At 36.3% G+C, this 24,368-nt stretch overlaps 1 protein-coding gene across 2 annotated transcripts in view; it reads right to left on the bottom strand.

Annotated features, from left to right (window-relative positions):
• Positions 1-24,368, bottom strand: part of LOC145672104 (ly6/PLAUR domain-containing protein 6B-like) — a 67,472-nt gene that overhangs the window by 24,494 nt on the left and 18,610 nt on the right. The window lies entirely within an intron of this gene.

Genomic DNA, 24,368 nt, shown 5'->3' with positions numbered 1-24,368 from the left:
AGAAGGATGAATATCTGCAAATCAATCTATTTGTTTTAGGTTAAGGATATCTCCTGCTACAATACTACTGAATAGGTCTGTTAAAGGATTACTGTTGATTGGATAATGAGAAGCATAAACTTCTTAATTTTGTTCTTCCGCTACCGAGGTTTACTACATTAAGCTGCTAAGGAACATATACGATAGCTGCGAAGAGAACAGACTTCCAAAACTAAAAATCAACAAACTAGATACCGGTATATTTTCTGTTCTCGCTATCTCTATAATTAATTATCCTCATATTTCTTTCATTAAATAAGCCTTCATATTTGTTGTAAACATTAGTCGAGGAGTAGCCAGAAATTTACAATTAGGGACGCATGTAGGATTTAACATGAACTAACATTTTTTTATTAAAGCACGAAATAATAATAAAAAATATACTATCACAAATATACTGAAGTTCACAATTATTTTTAAGAAAATATAATAATAAAATAATATATTTAATGCTGCAAAAACAGAAGAAAATATAGCACTTCATAGAGTATACAGCGGTTTCAATTAAAGCTTGGGGGCAAGGTGGCTCAGTGGTAGAGCGTTCATCTGTAATGCGTGGGGTTTTTGATTCGATCCCTGGTCAAGTAACTCAGTGGTGAACAACGTCGAGTCCTTGGGTTTTCTCGGGGTTCTTCTTTTTCCTCCCACATTCTTATTCCACTATTTTTTCAATCATCATTCGCGTGCCTTAAACATCCGTCTCCCTTAGCTTGAAAAGCATAATTGTGGTACATTCAGCTGAAAAATCCAATTAATTCCATATATCACAATAAATAGAATATACTGTATTTTCTCGTAATATTGTTAAATCATGCAATTTTTCTGAATCTTCAAAAATACTCGTAGAACAAAAAGGGGGCTAGTTTTTTTTTTTTAATGGCAAGAGTAAAGTTTCTAAATTTTTATATTTTGAAGTAAATAAATAAATAATTTCATAGAATTACATAAATGCGATAATGAGTATGACTGTCTCATCCCTGATTAAGACATCTCTTTTGACTACTCTACTAAGAGAAGGATAAGATTGAAATAGTATAATTAATTCAATGTAGAGCCACCGGTATTCTTTTAATAAGCGGTTTGATTTGAATACAGGAATTTCACTAGGATATTCTAATTAATTGTGTCATGAGAACCACGTATTTGACTGAGGACAGCTTACACGTATGTCCTTACCGCCTTTGTAAATGCGGGTTATTAACTATATTAGGTCGAGGATATTCATGTGGATTCACGGGGAATTGTACTAATCCTTAAGGTTATAAATCTGCACAGTGTAAAGCCCACCACTTCATTATTTGGTCAAGAGGTTGTACTGTAATTGGAAATCTTATGGGCTTTTCACAAATTCTAATAATACTACGGCAGATGTCCTCTAACAATTTGAACAATATAATAATGAAACATTAGAACAAACATTAGAATATTACAGCAAATAAATATGCCTTAATTCACCCCGATTCCCATGTCCGCTTTTGATGCAAAAATCATTTGTACCTTTATCTGCTTGAAGTTCACGACGAAATACAATGTATTCATAATACATTTACATCGCTTAGATTAAAATTTCATTGTCAAAATTATATATTTTGTATTTCTACATCTTCTTGGTGTGTTACTAAGATTGAAATCTCTCTTTCCCTCTCTCTCCCTCCCTCCCTCTCCCCCCTCTCTCTCTCTTTGTCTCTTTAAAGGACTTGGTTTATTGAAACTTGTTAAGAATTCAAGATTTGTAAACTGGAAGGATATCAATTTACGTGAGAAAGTAAACTTCTCGACGAAAAAACACTGTTACTTGGACTCCATGTTATTCTACTTCTGAACCAGCCCTTTCCAACATCCAACTGGAGTTACCTGACTTTCAATTTTTTCATATATTCTCTACAGCCGAAAGGAAAAGCAACTGGCTACCTTACCTTCACTCCACTAATTAGCAGCTTCATCTAGCTACTTTAGGCAAATTGACTAATACTTATCTTAAAGCGATAATTTTCTGCTCCCCAGAAATCAAACCCGCAATCACACTTCTATACAAATCGGAAGTAATAAGTTTGTTTTATTATAAACTAGCTGTTATGGCTATTCTTCGCATGGGTCGGATAAAATATTTATGTAAGCAAACTGAAAAATGAAAGAAAAAGCCTCTACCCCCCAGTCGATGGGGCTGTATTTGAAAATCAACGGCTCTGAGAGTATCACCATTGATCTCAGTGACCCCGAAAACTATGAATTTGGTACTAATATCGGTCATTTTCTACTACTTTTACATGTACCGGTAAAAAAACCCTTCTGAGGCACCCTGGTTCGAATTAAAAAAAAAAAAGAAACGCTCGAAATTCCAAAAAATTGGGATGCCACGAGATAGCGCCAGCATCGAGGTTGAGACCGACGTAGCACTTTAGTTTATGAAACAGAATCAGAAACATCCTCATCATCGGAAGCATTTTCAATGCGAAGAGAAACGTTGGACTATCGATGACAGGGCACAATGAACTCATAGTTGTGGTCGTAAGAGAAGTACCAAATAATGGTGGCCATGTGTGAACAACATCCTAGACGCCAGACTCGCAACAACGAGCTTGATCAACGAATTTAATACGATACGGAGTTATATCTCTGCCCTGTCGCGACAAAATGCTTTAACTTTGGCGGAGCAGTTTTGAGAAAAAGAGCCGTAAAGTCGCCACAGACCGGCTAATTTCCTATTTACATCGAAATTCTCTTTGGTATATTTTCAAAAGTATTTGACTCAGCTCAATGCTGGACCTGGTGAACATAAAATATCGGTGGCGGGAAATTCAAAAAATGCTTATAGCGACTAAATAATGTAACTCAAGTTACAGCGTTTTGTCGCGACACGGCAGATCTGTAACCACTATAACGTGATAGCTTCACACTTTATACAAATACCCTCGAGGCGTTAAGAGGCGATCTCGCAGATGCGCCTCGATACTGGCGCCACCTCGTAGGATCCCACAATTCGGAACGTGATAACGCAGGAACGGTGCATCTGACCACTCTGGTTCTTTCCGAGTCGTGTTCTATGCATTGGCGCTATCGCTTGCATTCAAGTTCGAGCACATTCATGGGGAGATGAAATTGGGGCTAAAGGCTAATGCTTTGTTGGCCGCACTCCGCCACTCTGTCCACTCGTCCACTCGTCTGATCTCCAGGCTACATACAGACACATAGACACACACACAAACTCTTTATTTTATTTATATTAGATTAAGATCAATAATTATTTAGTTAATAAGAAGGATATTAAAGATGTTATTGATTCTGATATTGAAAAGGAATACCATTTACAAGAAGCAAGTAACGAAAAATGAACTTTTAATAACTAGGAATAATAACGGAAAACCTACTTCTCTAGTATTTTAGGTCACTAAACTTGTTTCGAGTTTTTAATCTTCCTAAGTCGACGCTCCATTAACAGTTTGGCATTCCTTCAAGAAGTTGACAAAGTGAAGATAATAAATTAAAACTCTTCGGCAGAGATAGGCAGAAATAATGAACTCATATGTATCCGCCTCTTCACTTTATTTTGTCTTCCTTTTGTTGTAATTGGTTGATACTTGCTGTTGTGGGCAAGGTTTTAAGGTTGGTTAACTCCTCCTACTCCCACTCCCATAAAGGCGGGGCAATTCTTTTTTAAAAAAGCTGGGAAATGTTTATAATACTAAGCGACCTTGGCTCTTCCTCCTTTATAATGACTTTTTCATTAATTATCACATAATAGACTTGACTTCCTGTCGTTGCCATTACAACAAATGAAAACACATTTTGATGTAGACCTAAAGGTGCTGAAGAAATACTAACATATTTTCTTCTAACCTGTGGATCTATTTAGGAACTTTGGATTTACACCGAGCTCTACGCCGCTAATCTGAAGACAATGTTTTTTTTTTTCTCGAGTCTTTTTGAGTCATCCATAACAATACCGTAAGACGGGGTTACTTTGCACCAGACGTAAGGTATCAGTACTTAGTATGAACTATCGATACTTGTAAAGAAAATTATGTATTTTGTGGTGCTGGCACAAGAACTATATTCTGGTACTTTAGCATATGCCAGAAAAATGCCAACTCAGAAACACACACACACACACACACACAAAAAAAAATCCCCGTGAAATGATTTGCCTTGCTTGGCTGCTCTTTATGTCCAAGAATATCATCCCAACCGTAACTAGTGGAAGATTTACGGGGTTTGGTGGATTCAGGCTGAAGTCCACCCGAATTTGAAGATTTCTCTTTTTCTTTTTCTTTCTTTTTTTTAAATCTAATGTTAGACATGCCTACGCGTATAAGCTTCAAGCACCACCACCCCAAAATGTCTAGTAATTTAAAAAAAAAAAAAATGAAAGAAAGAAAACTAAGCCTTTCTAAGTGAAACCCCTCTCAAACTATTTTCTGGACCTGCCGTAGCAAGAAATCCATTCCGGCATCTACCTACTTAGGAAGTACCTACTTACCTAGTTTTAGGCAGGAGGTACCAGCAGTAATAATTTCCTATCTAAGGGGTGATTTTGGACCGGTGCAAAGTAACCCCGATTAGAGGTTGAAACCAGCTTCTCTCAGCTTTATTTTTTCTATGATATTAAAACGTTACACATTTCAATTTCAACTATATCATCAAAGTCACATTATACAAAGTAGTATTCTACGAAACTGACTTATCTTGGACGGACATTCTTGTGGATGATAGGCTATCTTTCAAATTTTCTCGCCTTTTACAACGACAACTTTCCATACCTCTACAACAACAAACCATCCGGGTAATGAAAATTGATGTTAACCGCAAACATTATAACTCAAATACAGTTACTCTCTGTCCCACCCTAGGAAGATTATAAAACGGAAATGACGTTCAACTAGCGCGATGTTGCCACTTATTATCAGTAGGAGGAAGCCGATTTGAGAAAATAAAAAAGAACACAAACCAAACTGCGCAGCGGTAAGCGACTCAATAATAATAATAATAATAATAATAATAATAATAATAATAATAATAATAATAATAATAATAATAATAATAATAATAATAATATAAGAGGAATTGTAATTACTTACCTCACGTAATCTATTCCTGGAGGCAAGAAGCTCCCAAATCTTTACTCCACACAAGTTCAGTGGGAGGGAGTTCGCAATGATAAGGGGGAGACGAAGAACTTAATGCCTTCTATTCTGTAGGAGACTTCTGTGTTAGAAGCAACTTTATTTAACATTTGTATTACTTCAAATTTGTTGCAGCTTGAATCACATTCAACACTTTTCTTTTTAACCACTCTACAATTTCTTTTTTGGAACATGATTTCGTAAGGACTTTTTCGTCTTTTACCGAGTATGTGCGGTCATTATCTATAACAATCACGGAATTTGGTGGTACATTCGGAAAGAGTATTTCTTGGAAATATTCATATTCTGCTGCTCAAATTCTTTGTGATAATCAGCTGTTTTTGTGCCGCGAAAAACGAGGTCAGCTCCAGGAATTTACCCACTCTCAGTCATGGTGTGAATCACACTATTACTCCCCCCTTTTTTTTTTCAGAGATGCCTTGACGCCTAAGGACAAACCCTCTCTCCAGCTTCACTGCCTGGTTTCGAAAATATGAATAAACGTTTAATAACATGATTTTTTCACCAGTAGAAAGAGGTTTCCCTTCTTTCTTTGCTTCTTATAACAATGTGGGAATTTTTAGCCACTGTCTCCAAAAATACCACTATAGCAATTAAACACAAAATTAACTACTAACAGCACTAATAATAACACAGATAACACGGAATAACTATAACAAGAAAATAACAAAATAAAACAAAACAGAAGAAATTTGCACAACAAAATTCACTGAACTATCACAGAACACAATGAATCAAAACTGTCATCCCGCTTCCGCCGACGTGGCAACAACTGAGCTCATGTTGCCAAACTTACCTTATCGTAAGAAGTTTAACTGATAAAGAATGAGTTTGCATACCTCTATTATTATTCTAACAGTCAGTCTTACTTTCTTCGTGTAGCTACTGCAAAAGTAGCTCCATTTTAAAAAAGTTTTTCAATACACTAATATTTGAGTGAGAGTAAATCTGACAATCTTACTTGTGTCATGTTTCTGCTGTTGTTGTCGGCTACCGTTAGGGTTGCAAGCACTTATATTAATATGCTAGATGAACTTACCAGCTACGCTGGACACACGAACAATTATAAACTGCCGCGCAAGTCAACTCTGAATTTTAATTTGTTTTTACCACAATCTTCAAAAACATTTTAAATTCTGTCACTAATAGAATTCACCAAAACTGTTTTTGGTCTTAAACCGGCTCGTTTTTCTACTAAAAAACGGTTCGGTTTTCTATTAAAATCGGCATCAGTTACAAACGCAACAGTTTTTAAATTCGAAAGAATTTTCTCTGAAAATCGGAATTTTCATAATCTTCCCAGTTTTTGAAAAAATCTGTCGGTTCTTTTAAAAACCGTTATTTCTTTACGCACCAGTAGTATAGAATACCACACAGGATAGTGGGTGGTCCGGAACCCTCCCCCGCAAAAGTTGTTTTAGGCTTCACTTTTTACAAATTTATATTCCCCCACCGCTTCAATGACTTGTTCAAGCGAATTTAGTTTTGCTTAAATACTTTCAATAGAGAAAGGGCAAGCGCATTTAAACAGGTTCTACATCGTAAATAACAATAAAATACATAAAAAATACAGTGCACTGAAAATAAGAATAGCATAGGCTATTAACTTTGACAGTTTTAAAATTGGCTACCTATAACTTTGACAAAAATAATAATGCAGGAATAAAAAATAAAAAAAATAAACTTTTAGGGGTGTATAGCCCCGGATCGTCCTCCCTGGCCACACTACTGCTACAAAAGTTAACATAGTTTAAATTTTTGTTACCTTTCGTAAACCTTTCGTGATGAGGAGGGAATCTCATAATTTGTGGATGAAATTAAGAAAACTCAGGGCATAAATAAATTTACAAAACAATCCGAATAAATTTTGAGATAAGACGAGAACTAATCCTTCGATAATTGACACGAGAAGTAAGTCTTCCATGATCGAGACTAGACGAGAAAACCTAATTTCTCGTCTCGTGAGCAACACTATTTACACAAATTGGAGATTGTCACTATTCATCTAGCGACCACGAAAACTATGAGTTCTACACTAATGTTAATGAGTTTGGACATTTTAATTTTCATCCCCACCATATGGATGGGGCTAAGCTTAGACTTGAACAGCTTCGGGAGAGTTACTATTTATCTCAGTGACCCCTAAACTATGAATTCGACACTAATATCAATCGTTTCCGATTATTTTTACATATCAACCCACTACCAACTCGTAATATACTAAAAGCGCGACCTCCCACTAAAAAGGGAGTCAATACGTACGCCAGGAACTTTTTCTTACAGGGATGTTCAAAACAAAAGGGGGTGTAATCACAAAGCAATATATTCTGTAACTCAACTATTAGTGATAACTGATTTAATGGTCTCTTCCCTTTCAACCTTCATTTTTCCTTTAAAAAAAAAAAAAAAAAAAAAAAAAAAAAAAAAAAGCTTAATTATTTCTCGGAAGGAACTGCGGCGCCCAAAAGAGAAGGATTAAGCATGTCTATTTTGTTGATTGTCTTGATCGAAACTCCGAAACAATGAAATCATGTGCTTTACAAAACCAGACATGAGCATGTGTTTACTTCATATTTTGAAAGGAAAGAAATTAGCAAACCTTTTTTTTTTTTTTTAATTGATGCAATAAACATACAACACTGATTGATGGAATTGGATTTGAAGAAAGAATTGGATTCCTTTTCTATCCAGGGGGTGTGTAAAAAAAATTGAATGTTAGAAGGGTTTAGAATCTGAAAGGAATTCTCAAAAACGCTAAAATTCCTGGGCTGTCTGCTTATTTTTAAAAAATGTCAAATTTCAGCTTTCTAAGTTGAGCGGCTAGTGAGATACTTAATTTTTTTTGCAAAAATTCGGACTCCTCCCCACTCCTCTTTGGTATGCTATCATAATTAATGTGATATGATAACATCTTAATTGGGATTGGGGTCTAATATAAACCGAAAATCTTTTCATTCTGCTTTGCCGTTTGGCCATACATAAAATTGGATTACACACGCTATTAAGTTATTTTAAGTAAAGATATAAATAACTACATAAAGTGACTTGTGTTGTTCACTTCCCACTTGTTCTACGAATAGAGGCAACCGTAAGGTCTGTAACCTTGTTGTATGAGACTATATGCACATGTATAAAGGGACAATAGTCTTTCATCCTTTCTGACAGAAAAGTGCACTTTTTGCTACTGGCTACACTGGTTTGACGCGTTTGACGTATTTCCGTTTTATATTCTTCCTAGGGTGAAACAAAGATTAGATGTTCTGTCCTATGGCGGCAGTTTTAACTTTCTCTTTACAGTTTATGGTTTTACGGCCAGAGGACTGTGTAACTCTTTTCATATTTTGTGCTGAAGTGCAATGTAACCCTGATCTTACGGAACCTGATTGATGCAATTGTTTTTGAAACATTTGCAGTTGACATATTCGTATATAAGGAAATATACAGTATGTAACAGCCAACGATTGAGCTGCAACTACTATGGTAGCAGGTTTTGGCATTTTGTATTACACATATACGAAAACACACCAAGTCAGGGGCGGATCCAGGGGGTAATCACCCTTCCCCAGAGAGGAAACTTTCTTATTTAATATATAAATAAAACCCATTCCAGAGTTTGCAGCTCCTAAAAGTAGCTCTAAGTAATAGTATTACAACCCACCGCCCCCACTCCAAAAGTCCGTTCTGGATCCGCTCTTACACCAAGTGCATTATAAATGATGTGGTGTATTAAAAGACGCAAGACATATAAAGTGGAAGAGCTTTTGTCATCAATCATATACTTTTCCTGTAGGATTCATACATCATGATAAAAGGAAAGATCAAACAGGCAGCTCCCATGCTGAGTGTTGTTTGCAGCCAACGTGATAAGAAGGATCTCCTGCAGTGCTGCAAGATTCTCGCTGCGTGGATTAATACACAGGTAAGAGTGTCAGGTAATTACATGCTGTCCTGCCCAGCCGTGAAACAGTTTGGCTTTTGCTCAACAAAATCCGTGCCATTAGATAAAAGTCTTCGGAAGCCAAATACACCTGGCAAACGATCATGCACCGGTGAACTTTTCTAATTTTAATTTTTATGTTTTTTTTAAACTTATTAAGGGGGGCGCGGTGGCTCAGTGGCAGAGCGTTCACCTCTGGTGCTTGGGGTCCCGGGTTCGATCCCAGCCCCCGCCAAGTGAACTTTGTGGTGGACAAACACCGTGCTCGTGGGTTTTCTCGGGGTACTCCCGTTTCCTCCCACTTTCTTCATTCCACCATTTCACTCATCTCTCATTATCACCGTCTCCTTTAGCCTTACCGGCATAACCGTGGGACGTAAAACTCAAAGATTTCATTTCACTTTCATTTTAAACTTATTAAGGAGTATTATCACTGGGTGATCTCAGTAAAACTTTAAACATTTTAGTTTTCTTAGATAAAAAGAGGTGATGGGATATTTATTCACAGACATTTATTACATTTGATGTCGTATGTAAATAGTAAAAAAAAAATGAAAAATGTATATTCTTCATCTTAACTCAATTGTGTACTTCTAAAATTAAGTCACACTCCAACATATAAGATAGGCTATCAATTATTGGACCGTTTGGATGGCAAGTGGTTTAATGTCTAAAAATTAAACTAAATAGACTAATGCTTTCTTTCACTTCTATAGATGGTACTTTGTAAAATAAATTTCAGTAAACTGTAGATTATAAAACCATACTACATAGATATGGTTTTGGTTGACAACAACAAAAATGTGAATTGTTCAAATTTCATTCCTGGAAAATTTCAATTATGGAGTTAGGGCACTTGGCATTCAAGCGGCAATCGTTTCTAATATACTGTATGTATTCTCAGAAAATTGAAATGAAATTTATCAGTTTAACTTTCCACCATCATGTCCTTTAGGCTAAGGAAGAGATGGTTAAGGCAAGTAAATGATAATGGAAGAATCGGTGGAATGAAAGTGTGGGAGAAAAGAGAGTACCGTGAGAAAATCAACGAACACGATACTATCCACCACAAACTTACTTTGCAGGGGATCGAACCAGGGGATATCTATTCTCAGCAGTGATTCCCAGACTTCTTGACTCTAGGATAAGAATTAATAAATTCGTAAGATCAAGGACATTATAAGATTTTTTCTAAAATTTATTTTTAATAATAATAATAATAATAATAATAATAATAATAATAAATTTTATCTGCGGCTTTGCAATGACTGAAACAGTACTCACATTTACCTTTCTGTTGTCATAAATAAATAAAATAAATTTAAAATAGGTCAACAATGGAATTAGAAATCCATTTATTCAAGATTACACTGACCTGCTTTGTCCGGTTGCGTCGAATTGTATATTAACACTGTTCATGCAACCATAAAGTAGCTAAAACAATGTAAACGTGATTCATGAATGTAATATGCGTATAGAGAGATCAAATTACTAAGTTTAACTAACATCAACAACAAATCAGATTTCAACAGAAAATATTTATTGTTGCATATCATGCTTTTTTATGTATTCGAATTTTGTGTACTCAGTGGCGTATTTACGATTTTGTTTCGGGAGGGGCTTTGCCTGGAAATGGGAAAATTCTGCAAGATATTTCATTTACTCTACTATACTAAGTAAGATTTCGGGGGGGGCTTAAGCCCGGAAGCCATTCCCCTAAATACGCCACTGTGTGTACTTATTGTTTGTGCTGCAAATACGGTAGAACTGACCCTGGTACTTACAAATGTTTTGTAACTTCATTATTATATATATATATATATATATATATATATATATATATATATATATATATATATCTTTACGTGTGTGAATAGTGACATGTGGTCATTCTTATATATATCTTTCTCTTTCCCTTTAGAGTTAGTATCAAATAGCATTTACGTTTTTGTTCACAGTCACGATCTTGCAATGTCATGGAAACCGGTTAACAAAAAGTAAAGAAATACAAACAAACATAATTGTACACGCATTGCATACTATACACGACTCATTCTTTCTACCAATATTAAGTTACAGACAAAAATAACAGGATCCTGTCTCTTAGCAGAAGGTAAAACTTAGGCGTGTGTTTTGATGGCAAATATGAAAGCACATGATGGTTATTACTACCTGTTATGTATTTTCAGAAATATGTAGTATTTGAGGCCAAACTTTTATTTTCTTTTGTTTGTATCTAAGCTAAAACAAAAAAAGGGAAGAAAAACAGAAAATTTTAGTAGGATAGCAGACAATTATGAATAATAAATTATTAACTTAACGTAATTTAAAAATAACATTGCAAACGACACTAAATTAGAGGCTAAGAAGTTATTTCAAGTTACAATTCGTAGCAACCTTACCTTTTTGCAAGAAAAGAGCTTTTTTTTAAGTGCAAGGCTAATGCTGATTATTGATCCTCTTAGAAAATGAAATGAAATCTTTGAGTTTTACGTCCCACGGTTAAGCCGTTTAGGCTAAAGAAGACGGTGATGATGAGAGATGAGTGAAATGGTGGAATGAAGGGAGTGGGAGGAAACGGGTGAACCCCGAGGAAACCCACACACACGGTGTTTGTCCACCACAAGATTCGCTTGGCGGGGGCTGGGATCGAACCCGGGACTCCAAGCACCAGAGGTGAACGCTCTACCACTGAGCCACCGCGGCCCTATTGATCCCTTTAGAATAACTCATACATACGGTGAACCTAAATGTCAGTGTCACTGAAGAAAAAAGATTCTTCTGAAAGCATGACCTGAGAATTTCAGCAGAATAGATATATGTGGCACGTCCGTGAACCTAGCCCCACATACACCCTCATTAATTTTAAAACATGTCAAATAATAGTGTCCAATTAGTGCTGACAACCTGTAATTTTTTTTTTTTAAATGTTAAGAATCGATAAAAATTCTGGGTGGAGCTAGCTTGAACTTTGGATATCGTCAATACTAATTGGACAATATTTTTGGTGTTTTCAATTAGTGCGGGTGTAGATGGAGCAGATTCATGTGAAGGTTGCCCCACCCATTTGTTATAATGCAGCATTAATTTTGTAAAGTATATCAAAAATTAGATGTATATTAGTGCTGACGATACCGCATAGAAAGAAAATTAGTGCTATTTGTCTAATCCTAAAAATGATGGATCAACTTTTTCTCTGATGATGCTGCAATTAAAGATTTTCATATATCTTTTGACTTTTTGATAACAATAATAATTTTCTTTCTATGCGGTATCGTCAGCACTAATTAAACACTCAGTTGGTTGAGTGTGTGGGGCTAGAGTAACCCTAGCCCTACTCAGAATCTTTTTCTCTAACTTTGTGTAGCAACACTAAAAAAAAAAAAAAAAAAAAAAAAATTATAGCTGATAAACACTAATTGGGCACTCACTCTTGGAATATGTTTTAAAATTAGTACAGGTATGGGTGAGGCCAGGTTCACGGACATGTGGTATATGTGGCTCAAAGTTTCGGAAAATTGTTATTTTTATATTATACTGTAGAGAAAAGAAAGTTTTATAGAGTACCATGCTGTATTCTCTCTGATGCTAAATGTCTGTTTAGGACTGTTTGAAGGATGAAGTAAAACCAGACGATATATAGGGTGGCCCAAAAGTAGGTTTACAATCTCGTATTGATCAGCTCACTGTATTTTATATCATTTCTTATTGTTATCAAACAGGTAGACCTAGTTTCTTTATTATTTGTTCTTAATGTCTTTTTACTTATAACTTAAGCCCGGAACAGTCGAAGCAAATAAATCCATAAACTAGAATGTTATTTATACTTGATCAATGCAGGGGTGTATACCTACTTTTAGGCCACCCTGTAATAGATATTTCGTTTCACTTATTACCAGTTTAATAAGCACGAAGAGTATAGTGTAAGAATTTAGCTATAGAAGACCGAGCTTTCTACGCTCGCTTGTTATCAAACGTTATCTAACATTTCTTATTGTTATCAAACAGATAGACCTAGTTCCTTTATTATTTGTTCTTAATGTCTTTTTACTTATAACTTAAGCCCGGAACAGTCGAAGCAAATAAATCCATAAACTAGAATGTTATTTATACTTGATCAATGCAGGGGTGTATATCTACTTTTAGGCCACCCTGTAATAGATATTTCGTTTCACTTATTACCAGTTTAATAAGCACGAAGAGTATAGTGTAAGAATTTAGCTATAGAAGACCGAGCTTTCTACGCTCGCTTGTTATCAAACGTTATCTAACATTTCTTATTGTTATCAAACAGATAGACCTAGTTCCTTTATTATTTGTTCTTAATGTCTTTTTACTTATAACTTAAGCCCGGAACAGTCGAAGCAAATAAATCCATAAACTAGAATGTTATTTATACTTGATCAATGCAGGGGTGTATACCTACTTTTAGGCCACCCTGTAATAGATATTTCGTTTCACTTATTACCAGTTTAATAAGCACGAAGAGTATAGTGTAAGAATTTAGCTATAGAAGACCGAGCTTTCTACGCTCGCTTGTTATCAAACGTTATCTAACATTTCTTATTGTTATCAAACAGATAGACCTAGTTCCTTTATTATTTGTTCTTAATGTCTTTTTAATTATAACTTAAGCCCGGAACAGTCGAAGCAAATAAATCCATAAACTAGAATGTTATCTATACTTCTACTATATCTACTTTTGAGCCACCCTGTAATATACCTTCCGTTGCACATATTACCAGTTTAATAAGCACGAAGAGTATAGTGTAAGAATTTAGCTATACAAGACCGAGCTTTCTACGCTCCCTTGTAGCTATGCCACTACAGCACAGTGGATTTGCACATACATTCGAAATCTAGGGTGAAATATTAAGATAAGATGTAATTTGATTAGGGTACGTAAGAGCCAATTTATTTATTTATTTATTTATTTTTTAAAGAAAGCTTTGAATGATGAACAAGAGATTATCTACCAGAAAAAGTAAGAAAAGTGTATGTAAACAGAGAAGAACGTTGCTTTTAAGGTAGGTAATTGCATAAAAATATTCTTTAAGTTCGCTAAAAGTTAATCGAGAAACAGTTCATTAAAAAAGCAAAAATAAATTTATGTAATGTTTACTAATTAAAAAAATATTTGAAAGGCGAACTAAAAATTTTGATAGGGACGGTAACAGACTGACGGGAATGGAAATGATTGTTTCTGAAGATACATCGAAGAGTGTAAAGTGAATATTACAACGATTTCCAGGTTGATGGGGTCTAGTCGGAAAATTTAGTATAAGAACACTTTTAAGTAGAAAGAAAGTACATAACAGAATCAATAACAAAAATTAAGAAAAGAAACTCAATAGATGCAGAGGTCGTATATAATCTTTGGTATTGAAAATTTAGGCAAATCATATGAACAGTTATTGCTTACGAAATTAGAAAGTGCAGTCAAACGGCTGCTTAGTGGGGCAGGACGAAGCGAAAATGAATTTATATATGCCTACGATTAGTGCCCTTTAATGTAAGAAGATGATATTCTGAAACAGTAATGAAAATAAACAATGTAAGGCTACTTGCTTCTGTTTATTTGTATTAAAAATATGAAAGAGAGAATCTTTGTATAGATATTGAAGAAGTAACTTCCCGAACACCTACCACCATGTTTACAATTTGTTGAATGATATCAAATAGAGAATAACATATTTTTGATGCAAAACCAATGTGTTTCGATTCTTCCTCTTCAATTTCACAAGTTCTTAGAGCTCTCAAGAACCCAGCTGGAAGTCGCGCTTCCTATTGTGATTTAGTTTTCAGTCTCGTTTCTTGCAAGCGTTTCAACAAGGAATCCATGAAAGAGTGAGTTTTAAGAGGAGATATTTTACTTGGACAGTTTTTATCTATATGCATTCAGATTTTCGTTTTTCTTGATTCGCTTTACAACTGTCTTCAAACGTTTCCTTAATATATCTGACGCTAGGAATCTAGAGGGGATGTAATTCTTTTTAAAAAAATAATGTATATAGAAACGGAAGTTTGAATAAATAAATAAAACTCTTACTGCAACACGAATTAATGTTTTACTCTGTATAGTCTAATGGGCAGAACGAGTACTTGTGACATTACTCATGGTTCTGGTGGAAACCCGTATTTCACTGTTTACGTCATAAGACAATGGGCAACAACTTACATGCAAACAAAGTGAAAAAAAAAAAAAAACAATAACAGTGAAAACCAGGAATGACCCACTCCATCCGAATAAAGGTCTTCTGATCGTCTCTTTCTAGATTGAATCAAGACGTTTCTAAAACTCCTTCATGTCTACAAGGTTTTTTTTTTTTTTTTCGTTCTCGTCTTTAATGCCGGAGATCGCGTTAATTTTGTCTTTAGAATGACTATGCTTGACTCGAAGTTCACCTTAAAATGAATTTCATGCCTCATATAGACTCTCAGAGATCAAATACATTGTCATGTTAAGTTCCGTTCGATATTGAGGGTACCGGTATATTGTGTATTCTAATGCATTTCTGTCTGCAGAGACGTGGATCAAATCCATTGTTTGAAGCGTTACAACATTTTGTGATTAATGAACTATTTGAAGCTTATTAGGAATATAAGAATTACTTACTACACAACTACAATATACAATTTATTAGTAATAAGTGTTACTTATTACACAGCTTCAACATACAGTTTAATCTCATTATAATATAAGTTAAAAAATAGAAGTTTGGAAAATATAAGTTAAAAATAGTTTAATTGCGCCAAATTTTAAACTAAGACAAACATTGCTAGTTTCTCTTCTTCTGGCTTTCTTCTAGAAACACTTGGAGAAGTTTCAACTTCAGTGAATACTGTACATTTATTGGAGTAGTCGGAACAGCACAAATAATTCTGTTGAATTCCTTCCAAACAGACGTTTCTCTCTTCCAAATGGAAGGAACAAATCAAACGAATGGGGCTTTTGTTTCGCTTTTTCGAGTGAAGGGAAGTGAATTCCAAAAATAATCTTTTTTTTTATATATTTTGTTTTGTCCTTCCGCTTTTCACAGGAGTCTAAGGATTGAATAGAAATGAAAACGTATCATTTGCTTAGTTCCAGAAACTAAAGCACTGACACTGCTTTCAAAGCTAATAGCCATTTTAGAGACTAATGCAATTAAACGACATGAAAGTGTAAATATGTACAGTATAATTCTACTCTAGCTAACGCCACATAAGAACGTTCTAAACATTAGTAGGACGTTAAAGGAATGCATGGTAACTGAATAAGTGAATTAATATTATACAGATACAAGAGAAGAAAGTTTTAAATTGTAGCAGTAAATTTTGAGAGGTAACTCATTAAGTCAAATGTAACCTGGTAGAAGAATATATGGACGCATTAAGGTGCGTCATGGATTTCAATTTGAACTGAAGGTCCACGTAAGATATAGCGTTGATGCTGAAACAAGACGATCAACGTTAACAAACAAACAACAGTAACAAATTTAACTGAAAAGTATTTAATAGGCACAAGTTGGAAAACGCGCTATTTTCATAGCTATAAGGTGATGAATTCGAGGGAAAATAACTAATAAAGGCCACTGAAATCTACTAGAATTAGGTCTAGGCTTAGTAGAACTAAGTTAACAAGTAATACACAAATCAACACATGTGCATTCTGTGTTAAAATCGAGCGGTTCCTAAACAAAGAAATTTAGAATATCAGATTGAGTGAAGGAGTAATATAGCTGTTTTCGTTTAGTAATCAGGAGGCTCCAAGTTTAAAACATATGATGTGTTATTATGTTTCCCTAGGGAGTCCACAGTTCCACCAGAAAACAGATTGTACACTCTCTCTAAACACACAACTGAGGTCTACTTTCTAGAAAAAAAAAAAAAAACATCTTCAAGTCTACTTCCTCCGCCAACACTCTATTGAAACAAATCTTTCGAATTGTTCATCATTTCATCCGATGGATCTCAGACGTTGTTAACAAAGAAAAAATATTATTATTTCTAGATAAAGAATGAGAACTGTTCTGCAGTACGCCCAATTACTAGTTGTTGGTACCATTCGCAAGAGAAAATAAAGTAAAAGACAGGGAGCAAAAATGAATAATGGCACGATTGGTTTAATTACCAACTTCCTTGGTTCAAACTATTTCTCCAGACTGAAATGTGGCAGACTTCAGTCAAATATTCATCTTTTCTCTTTCTTTTGTCTTCTAAAATGCACCAACTCAGCCACATTTTTCACTTTCGTTTCTTGCCCTAAACACGAGACAGAAAGTACGGACGAAAGAGAGATTCCCAAGTAGGCTAATTTCCAGATAAGATACAGAAAACTAGAAGAAAATATTTAATTAGAGAGACAAAGGTAATCAAGCAACCGTAAGCGTTGTCTCCCTTCTAACTTGTTTTATTATTATTAATAATAATAATAATAATAATAATAATAATAATAATAATAATAATAATAATAATAATTGTAATCGTGGAATAGCGCTAGAGGAGAAAACCGAAACATAAGATCGTGTTATTTGTCACGACTGTTTTCTTATTATGCTATAATGAGAAGGAAAGGAAATACTGTAATTACACAGTTTAGAACAATAGGATTAATCATCTAACTACAATAATAAAAATTCAATGCAAAATAACCAGATACCATATGACTGTATCCATTAATTAGATATTTCCCCGAACTACACTGTTACATTATACAGTCCCTTTGATCACCTAATCTCCTCCGCTTCACTCGGATTCTAACTCGCAGTCACAACAGGCACCTGTATGCGAGTACTCGTCTATAATCTTGGTGCAAGCCGAATTAATCAAATAGTTATTATTATGTCCGAATTGGTTTTCTTGGACCAGTGTTGGGCAAAATCAATTGAAATCAATTGCAAGTGATCAATCAATTGAAAGTAATTGCTCTGAAAATCAATTGCAATTGATTTCAATTTGTAATTGACAATTAATTTCAATTGCAATTGAATTCAATCATAAAATTTGCAATTGAATTTTCGTCAATTGTTAATTGGTCACCAGGCAATTGAAACTTTTAATTGTTAATTGTCAATTGCAAAGGGTACAATTGACACATTTAATTGTTAATTGCAATTGACAATTGAAACTTGTAATTGTTAATTGCAATTGAAATCAGCAATTAAAACTGAAGATAAGAAGATGTGTGTGTATTGTGTTGTCCACTTGTTACTGTTTTACATATTTCAAATAAGGTACTTACAAGAAATGCTGGATACCTACCATCCCTCCCCCCCTGGGAAGAAAGCCGGGAAACTAAGTATTTTTAAAAATATATTATGTTTATGGTTCTATCCTCTCGAAAGAACTCTATATGCCCGTCATGCATACAATAGGAATGGGCACCAGCGAGTTCGAGCGAGTTTTCTTTAAAACTCGACTCGACTCGAAGCAGACATCTTTGAGCTCAACTTTAGATCTCGGCTCGAAAAATTTCCTCCAACTCGACTCGAATTCGGATCGAGTTTCCAGTCGAGTCGAGCCAATTCGAGCTAAATCCTTTGTGTAGTTCCAAGTACTACTATCTTCAAGTATCCTACATAGACAATATAATTATCAATGATACTACTACTACTACTATAATTAATTATCATTATAACACCGTGTACCTGTATAGACATGGAATATAGGCGGTTTGTATCGGAATACTAAAAATTAGTTGACTGTCGATCTCGGTCGTCAAGAAATCTACAGGAGGCAAGGACATCGGTCACGAGGTTCTTGGTTTGAGTTCAGGAGGAGCAAGTATTCGGGCTCGAGCCAAAAATTATTAAAAGTTATGGGACTCCAGCCAAACATGTTCAAAACTGCTCGACCCGGGTTTAGGGTTGTCAACAGCTCAAACGGCTCGCTCACAGCTTATTTACTTATCGAGCCGAACCGAGAAGTGAGCCGAGCCAACAGCTCATCCAAACGAATCAGCTCGAGCCGATGGTTCACACGAGCCGAGCCGAACCGAGCTGATTGCTTACCCAAACCGAGCACGGTGTTTGTCCACCACAAAGTACAAACTGCGCGAGCTGGGATCGAACCAGGGACCTCAAGCACCGGAGGTGAACGCTCTACCACTGACCCACCGCGCCAACTGGTAAGAACTACAGTATATACTTATATTGGTGCTCACGGCGTCATTAACTTGTTCCGCCACCAACGAATTTCAAGGTACTTTGTTTTGCATCTTTTGTGCGTGTTTTGTGTCGTTTTATGCGCCTATTCCCACATTTTGTGCATCACCGGAAGTGGGTCAAAATGAGCCTACAAATATGGCGGAATATGGGTGAAGTTATTGCTCTTCCGCCACAAATGAATTTCGAGATCGTTTCCTTCACATCGTTTTGTGCCGTTTTGTGCGTCTACTTCCGTTTTGTACGTCGTGGGAAGTGGGTTAAAATGAGTCCCCAAGGTGGGACGAAAACGATCAAGAGTTCCGCCACTATTAAATCTCGAGGTCGTTAATTTCACATCGCGTACCCTTTTGTACGTCTATTTCGACGTTTTGTGCGTCACTGGGAGACGGTCAAAATGGGCCTCAAAGGTGGGACGAAAATGACCCACTGCTCCGCCACTACCGAATTTCGAGGTTCTTCCTTTCGCATCAACTAGTGAATGTTTCATGCCGTTTCGTGCCCATATTTCCACGTTTAGTGCGTCACCGGAAGTGGGTCAAAATGGGCTTCCAACATGGGACGTAAATGACCCACTGTTCCGCCACTATCGAATTTCGAGGTCGTTAAGAGTCTTCATCCCGGCGAAATTAAAATACCGCTAATTTTACAGTTATTATGTGATATCTTCAAATAGATAAAAGATAATTGAAATATGGAACAACAGCGCCCTAGACAATATTATTTTGCGTGAGGTACCGTTATCACAAGTCACCTAGCGGCTTTTCGTTTTCAGCTGTTTAGAAACGCGAAAATAAATGCCGATTTTCAAAATGGCTCGAAATCGAAAGCAGATAAGTGAGTCGTGATAACGGTTTCACATGTAAAATAATATTGTCTAGGGCGCTCTTGTTCCACATTTCGATTATCTTTTATCTATTTGAAGATATCACATAATTACTGTAAAATTAGCGGTATTTTAATTTCGCCAGGATGAAGACTCTTAATTTCACATCGCGTACCCTTTTGTGCGCCTATTTCGACGTTTTGTGCGTCACTGGAAGATGGTCAAAATGGGCTTCCAAGATAGGACGAAAATGACCCACTGTTCCGCCACTATCGAATTTCGAGGTCGTTAATTTCACATCGCGTACCCTTTTGTGCGTCTATTTCGACGTTTCGTGCGTCAAAATGGGCCTCGAAGGTGGGATGAAAATGACCAAGAGTTCCGCCACTACTGAATTTCGATATCCTTCCTTTTGCATCGACTAGTGGATTTTTGTGCCGTTTCGTGCCCTTATTTCCACGTTTTGTGCGTCACCGGAAGTGAGTCAAAATGGGCTTCCAAGATGGGACGAAAATGAACAAGAGTTCCGCTACTATCGAATTTCGAGGTCATTAATTTCACATTGCATACCCTTTTGTGCGCGTATTTCGACGTTTTGTGCGTCACTGGAAGACGGTCAAAATGGGCCTCGAAGGTGGGACGAAAATGACCCACTGCTCAGCCACTATACCTACCGAATTTCGTGGTCCTTCCTTTCGCGTCGACTAGTGAATGTTTCGTGCCCTTATTTTCACGTTTTGCGTGTTACCAGAATGTGTAAAAATGGACCTCCAAAGTGTGACCAAAATGACCCATTGTCCCGACACTATCGAATTTCTAGGTCGTTTCTTTCGCATCGTTTAGTGATTATTTTTGTGCCTACTTAATCGTCTTGTGCGTCACCGGCAGTGAGTTAAACGGGATTTTAAAGTGGGAATTAAATGGCTCACTATGCCGCCACTATCGAATTTCGGGGTTGGTTCTTTCGCATCGTTTAGTGTGTATTTTGTACCGTTCTGTTCGCCTACTTCCACGTTTTGAGCATCACCAGCAATGAGTCAAAATGGTCCATCAATGTGAGAAAATAGAGACATTGTTCCGCCACTCTCGAATTTGGGGGGTCGTTTCTTTCGCATCGTATAGTGCCTGTTTTGTACCGTTTTGTGCTCCTATTTCCACTTTAGTGTTTCTATTTACACTTTAGTGCGACAACAAAAATGGGTCAAAATGGCCTACGAGTTTAGCGGAATAACTTAATGCTGTTCCGTCACCATCAAGTAAGGTCGTTTCCTTCACATTTTTTATACATGATTTGTGTCGCTTTGTGCATCAGTGGAAGAGGGTCAAAATGACCTTGAAAGTGGAATGAATATGTCTTTCTCTGCCATATTTGTAGGTCGCCTTTGACCCACTTTCGTTGGCCTACAAAACGTGAAAGTATGCGCAGAAACGGTATAAATATGCACTAAACAATGCGAAAAAAGCGACCTTGAAATTCGATACTGGGGGAGAGTGGATCAGTTTTCTTCCCACATTGAATGCCCATTAGGGTGTCCCTTATGCATATCCAAAAAACGAAATTCGAGATAATCACTGGGCCACCTCTTATATTTTTTCCTTTCCATATAAAATGAATTTGAGCAAAATTTCAGTTTGATACGATAATAATTAGAGGTCGCTCAAGCTCAACAAAGTTTATTAGCTTTTTTCCATTATAAGCCATTCATACAATTACAAGAGAGCCTTACCTGCGCAGGTCTACGTAACCGAATGGAAGAAAACATTTTATTCCTAACACATTTGGTGTAAATACCACTTTTTACACATACACACATTATATACAATACATAATTACACACACTCATACATCCCTAGTGATTTTCTTTACTAAGAGTTTCTGTCTTGAAGTTGGGGAAATTTCGTCTGTGTCTGGGGAAGTTTGTCCCAAAATTGTTGTAATGTCTCGAACAATGCGACTTTGGGCCCAGTCGTTGCACTACCATAAACGCAAATTTTAAATACATTAGCAAGCTTTAATTCCAAAATGTGATGACGACATGGTAAGTTAAGAAGTTTTTTCTTTAAAAGACGCTGTAAGTGCGTGCAGGTACCCGATACGTTCCCTGTACTACTCGCAGTTGTGTCAAAACACAGTGCAGTTACTCTGTCGGCAATTTTCCAGTCCTTTAACAATTCAACAACTGCTGTAGCTTGTGCAAGACCAGTGGTTCTTTCTAATTTTGCGGCTCCTAGCACTTTGTCTTCAGTTTTACCAGACAAGTCCCTAACAACCACAGGTAAACGTTCTGTTTTCTTATTGTTGTACTCGTCATCCATTAGTTTGCTGTCCCACTGAACCTGAAGTGGCCCCCTCAGGTTGAAATTTGGCTTTCAACATTTCCTCTGATGCTTTACGATGATGTTGCCGACTACGTAAAACTGTTGAGCGGTTTATAGCTAGTTTAGTTGTATCATGTCCTAAGCTCTGTGCAGTAGCAGTTATTAAATACGTTGCTTTCTTACGCTCACTTTAGTTCTATCTAATGTTGCAAACAATTCAGAAGTAAACACACTCTGTCTTGCTCGTTTCTTTGGTGTTACCTTCTGTAGAGTTGGTTGAAAGTTGTGAGTAAAAGTGTCATTAGAAATTGCATTTGATCGTCACCTTCGATTTCATCAGAACAAATACTTGCATCCAAAGTCACCACTGTTTCCTTGCTTTGACGTTCGAGTTCTTTCTGTTTCATTTTGTTAAATTTTTCCTGTCTATCTCTAGATCTCGACTCTCTCACGGCAAGTGTTTTATCCACACCACCCATTGTTCCTGGACGGCCAGGTTGTCGCTGCGCTATGAGGAAGTCTTTGCCTTCTTTATTCTTCATCACATCCAAAGCATTAGCACAAGCGATATCAAACATTTTTTCTAATTCACCTACAAACTGTTTTTCATTATTCACTTGTGTATTAGTTTTCCTACTGGCATTTTTCTTTAATTTGCACCACTTCTCAAATAACTGTTTAACTTTGGTGACCGTGTGCCTCCTCGCACGAATTGGGATGCGTGCTCTTTCTCAAAATTCCTCAACTTCTTGCATTACACAGTGTGAACTTCTCGTACAGTATTTTTCAATACTGTGATGATAGAGAAACAATTTCAGGACCTGTTTATTGGAAGGGAGTTTGCTACCTAGTATCACGTGGTCTGTGCTGCCCAGCAAGTAAATTTTACTATTATTCCTAGTCGAGTAGGACGTTTTCTTTTTCTGTTCCATTTCTCACTCAAAGTTAATACACCGAGATCCTCTCAAAGGTCTTACTGATTGATGGTACACCAAACACCACGATTTACTAACGCATGAGATACAGTAAAGAGAGCCAACGCTTCCTTAACTAAGTTTAAATTCCCAGCTTGCACCTATACGACAACGGTAGTTTGGTTATTTAATAAGAGAAAGACCTTAAAATTGATCTTTAAATATAAATTGGAACAAAATCCTGAACACAGATTAACAAGACGTTAAACAGCAAGGCAATTTGTGCACATCGCACAAGAAATTATTGTCAATGGCTCTTTTCTTTTGTTACAATAGTGCTGCTATCTGATAGTCATCTCGTGAAGTATATACGAATAGCAACATTCTGTATACCTGATTTCAAAAGGCTTGAGCGACCAGTAAATATTTGAATATTAAAGAAATTTTTGATGTGTAATCTATTCTAACGAAAAAGAAAAGAAATAACGGGTGGCCCGATGATTTTTCCAATTTTCGAAAATAAGGGACACCCTAATGCCCATTTTGACCCACTACCATTGATCCACAAAACGTGGAAATAGGCTTACAAAACGGTAGAAAATACGCACAAGACGATGTGAAGGAAACGACCTCGAAATCGTTCCTGACGGAACAGCATTAACTTGTTCCGCCATATTTGTAGGATAACATTGACCCATTTCCGGTTACGCAGAAAACGAGGAAATAGGCGCACAAAACGACACAAAAATAGAAATGCTTAATTACATGGAAATTTTAAGTTTGTAAGCTTAATTATATGGAAAATTTTATACATTTTTCCTTTACGTTGGTCTACTTTACGTTGATTTGGGACTTTTAAATTTTATTCATTTTTCCACTGAAAAGTATGTATAATTCAACAAGTTGACGTCCCGGTCAGCAGCGAGGCTATATGAGACATGGACCTACTGATTAACGTGGAATCCGAACCACATGAGCTCCCGCCGGGAATCGAACCCAGGTCTCCCACGCCAAAGGCGCGTACGCTAACCGCTTAGCCACGGAGGA

This window comes from Thermobia domestica, chromosome 15, assembly GCF_964235325.1.
Source record: "Thermobia domestica chromosome 15, izTheDome1.hap1.1, whole genome shotgun sequence".
In the NCBI taxonomy this organism is placed as follows: domain Eukaryota; kingdom Metazoa; phylum Arthropoda; class Insecta; order Zygentoma; family Lepismatidae; genus Thermobia; species Thermobia domestica.
Note: the sequence above shows the minus strand (reverse complement) of the source record. Positions and strands in the feature narration are given on the sequence as shown.